Below are 4138 nucleotides of genomic sequence, written 5' to 3'. Positions count from 1 at the left end.
TTAAAAAAATTTTTATTTATTTATGATAGTCACACACACACACACACACACAGAGTCAGAGACATAGGCAGAGGGAGAAGCAGGCTCCATGCACTGGGAGCCCGACGTGGGATTCGGTCCCGGGTCTCCAGGATCGCACCCTGGGCCAAAGGCAGGCGCCAAACCGCTGCGCCACCCAGGGATCCCCTTTTTTCTTAACAGTATATATTAGATATCTTTCCATGACAATACATATAGTTCCACCCAATTTCCTTTAATCTAGTCAGATGAATGTGTACATCTTTTAATTTAACCAATCAGTTATATATGTGTTTTAGGTCCTTTTAAAATTGTTCACTGTTGGCTGGACGGAAGGGAGCCTGAGCCTCTTAGTAGTGATAAGCAATCATGAGACTCTGGATGATTTAGTCCAGCAATATTTCCAGTTGGGAACATGCATCCTTTAGACTCAGACCCCAAATGGCACAGTGGGAGATGCTACAGAATCTTGACAACACATTTCAGGATCAGCTGCATCAGCTCTACTCAGATAGCCTGCAGTGGACATTCGACAACACTTGGCTGTCTGGATTGAAGATCAGAACTGGCAGGAGGCTGCCCTGGTCAATGATGATTCCAAGGCGAACATGCTGTTCTTCTACTTCATGGACCAACTGAAGTATGAGTGTGGCCGCTGCAGCCAGGACCCTAAGTGCTTTTTATTACAGCACAACTTGCAAAAATTCTATCGGGACATTCAGGCCCTTCCCCAGGGCCCTACCCAGTTAGCTGAGATGATCTTCAATCTCCTTCTGGAAGAAAAAAGAATTCTGACCCAGGCTCAGAGGGCTCAGTTGGAGGAAGGAGATCCAGCCCTCAAAACACCTGTAGGATGAGATTGAGTCCTGGATCCTGGAATTAAAGGCTATGATGGAGAGGCTAGTGAAATCCATCTCCCAACTGAAAAACCAGCAGGATGTCTTCTGCTTCTGATATAAGATCTAGGCCCAAGCGAAGAAATTCTCCTTAGACTCCCATCAGATGAGACAGCACCAGCTTCAGCAGGAAACTCTCAATGAACTGGACAGAAGGAGAAAGGAGGTACTGGATGCCACCAAAGCATTGCTAGGCCGATTAACTACCCCTATTGAGCTACTGCTGCCTAAGTTGGAGGAACGGAAAGCCCAGCAGCAGAAAGCCTGCATTGGAGCCCCTCAGGAAGGAGGATTGGAACAGCTGGGGAAGTGGTTCACAGCTGGAGCCAAGCTCTTGTTCCACCTGCACCAGCTGTTGGAGGAGCTGAAGGGATTAAATCACCTGGTTAGCTATCAGGATGACCCTCTGACCGCAGGGGTTGACCTGCGGAAGGCCCAGGTCATGGAGTTGCTACAGCGCCTGCTCCACAGAGCCTTCGTGGTAGAAACCCAGCCCTGCATGTCCCAAACTCCCCACCGACCCCTCATCCTCAAGACAGGCTCCTGGTGAGACTCCAGGAAGGCAATGAGTCACTGACTGCAGAAGTCTCCATTGACAAGAATCCCCAATCACAAGGCTTCCAGAAGTTCAACATTCTAACCTCAAACCAGAAAACCCTGACCCCTGAGAAGGGGCAGAGTCAGGGCTTAATTTGGGACTTCGGTTACCTGACTCTGGTGGAACAACATTCAGGTGGCCCAGGAAAGGGCTGCAATAAGGGCATGCTGGGTGTGACAGAGGAACTGCACATTATCAGCATTACAGTCAAATACACCTACCAGGGTCTGAAGGAGGAGCTGAAAACGGACACCCTCCCTGTGGTGATTATTTCCAATATGAACCAAGTTTTCATTGCCTGGGCCTCGGTTCTTTGGTTCAATCTGCTTAGCTCAAATTCCCAGAATCAGCAGTTCTTCTCCAGCCCTCCCATGGCACCCTGGAGCTTGCTGGGCCCTGCTCTCAGTTGGCAGTTCTCCTATGTTGGCCGAGGCCTTGACCCAGACCAGCTGAACATGCTGAGGAACAAGCTCTTTGGTCAGAACCCTAGGACTGAGGGCGCATTGTTATCCTGGGCCAACTTCACTAAGCGAGAGAGCCCTCCCGGCAAGCTACCATTCTGGACGTGGTTAGACAAAATTCTGGAGCTGGTACATGACCACTTGAAGGATCTCTGGAATGATGGATGCATCATGGGCTTTGTGAGCTGGAGCAAGGAACGTAGGCTGCTGAAGAAGACCATCTCCGGCACCTTTCTCCTGCGCTTCAGTGAAACATCAGAAGGGGGCATCACCTGCTCCTGGGTGGAACACCAGGATGATGATAAGGTGCTCATCAACTCTCTGCAACCCTTCACCAAGGAAGTGCTACATACAGTCTCTCCCACTGACCAAAATCATTCGCCACTACCAGCTGCTTACCGAAGAGAACATACCTGAGAACCCACTGTGCTTCCTCTACCCCGTAATCCCCCGGGATGAGGCTTTTGGGTGCTACTACCAGGAGAAAGTTAATCTCGAAGAACGGAGGAAATACCTGAAACATAGGCTCATTTTGGTCTCTAACAGACAGGTAGATGAGCTGCAACAACCGCTGGAGCTTAAGCCAGAGCCAGAAGAAGAGTCCTTTGAGCTGGAGATGGGACTAGCCCCATTGCCACAGTAAGAGCCATGCCTGGAGTTAGAGCCACTGCTCGCGGCTGGGCTGGATCTGGGGCCACCACTGGAGCCCATGCTGGAGCCTACGCTAGACGTGGTACCCCAGGGAGTGTCAGAGCCAGACTTGGGACCAGAGCTGAGGCTGGAGCCTCTCCCAGACCCTGCATCACAGGCAGTTCCAGAGCCAGATCTGCCCCATGATCTGAGACACTTGAACACTGAGGAAATGGAAATTTTCAGAAACAGTATGAAGATTGAGGAAATCATGCCAAATGGTGACCCACTATTGGTTGGCCAGAACACCATGGATGAGGCTTACATCTTCCACTCCAGCCATTTCTACACGGATGGACCTTTGATTCCTTCTGACTACTAGGAACTACATTTCCTGTTCTTCCTGTATTTTTTGTCCCTGCTACCCCCTACATCATGATGTTGCTCTCTAAGAATGGAAAACCCATTCAAAGCTGGTTAAGTTAACTCTGGGTTTTGGAGTGGGAAGTAAAACCATACTACAGGTATGAAAGAGGCGCCAATGAATCAGAATAGATGTTAGTGATGGCTCTAACTAGGATTTTAGGCCAGCTGCTGTTTTGGGAGGTACAGGAGTTCTGAGAGTAGGCCAGGACAGTTAGGAGGTACTTAGAGGGCTCAGGCACTTGGAGTGGCTTCTTTCCAGTGTGGGAGGAATGTCAACGTTCGAATGGTTGGTAAAGCTAATGTGGTGGTGCCCACAGCATTGGCCATTGGTAGGGAGCAGAGACATGTGATGGGATTCCATTTCTCTCTTCTGGTTCCCTCATGTCTAGGATAATCTTTTCCTTCCTTCTTCCCCTCACTCCTGATTCAAGTCCTAAATTCCTTTGTTCTGCAGAGATTGAGAGCTTTCTGCTTCAGCCCATCATGTGAAGCTCCCCTCAAAAGAAGGGAATAGGAGATAAACCTCTTCTGCTTAACAGTCTCCTCCCCTGCCTCCCAAGCTGGCCACACCCATTCCTTCTCCTAAAATGATCCTGCCAATCTAATATGCCTGTGAAGCTTTGCACAATAATTCTCTCTGTCTAGTCTCCACTTCCTCACTGCTTAGGAGACCAACTGTTACTCTTGGAGGTCAAGGATGGTGGGGTTGCTGGGCATTTAGGAATCGCTTTTTATAGTATAGGTAGAATTTGATATTTTTACAGAGCAAGATCTTGCTCTGCATCTTAGATATTTCTCTGTTAAGATATCATTCATTCTTTTGTGCAATATATTGTTTATCTGAAAGGAGAGTTTCTGTTCCTTGGGTGTGGACCTGGGCAAAAACCAGGTTCCTGGAACTTAGAACCTTGAATGTTTTTCATGGGGCTCCAGACAATCTCACACATTAGTCATTCCCAGGGAACCCCAGGACAACTGCCTTTGTTCTAAAATATGTTTCTAGTATGACTTGAGATGAACAGAAGTGAGGCCCTGCACATGGGGCTGTTTTCTGGCTGGTATGTTAGAGGAATAGTCCTGTTCAAAAGAGGTCCTTCTGAGCAGATGCG

The 4138-nt window shown here is 48.7% G+C and overlaps 1 pseudogene; it reads left to right on the top strand.

Annotated features, from left to right (window-relative positions):
- Nucleotides 1–372: 372 nt before the first annotated feature.
- Nucleotides 373–3075, top strand: LOC140627384 (signal transducer and activator of transcription 2 pseudogene; annotated as a pseudogene).
- Nucleotides 3076–4138: the final 1063 nt, after the last annotated feature.

The sequence above is a fragment of the Canis lupus genome, chromosome X, assembly GCF_048164855.1.
Source record: "Canis lupus baileyi chromosome X, mCanLup2.hap1, whole genome shotgun sequence".
NCBI classification, from domain to species: Eukaryota; Metazoa; Chordata; class Mammalia; order Carnivora; family Canidae; genus Canis; species Canis lupus.
The sequence above is the reverse complement of the archived record's forward strand: the minus strand, read 5'-3'. Positions and strand labels throughout refer to the sequence as shown.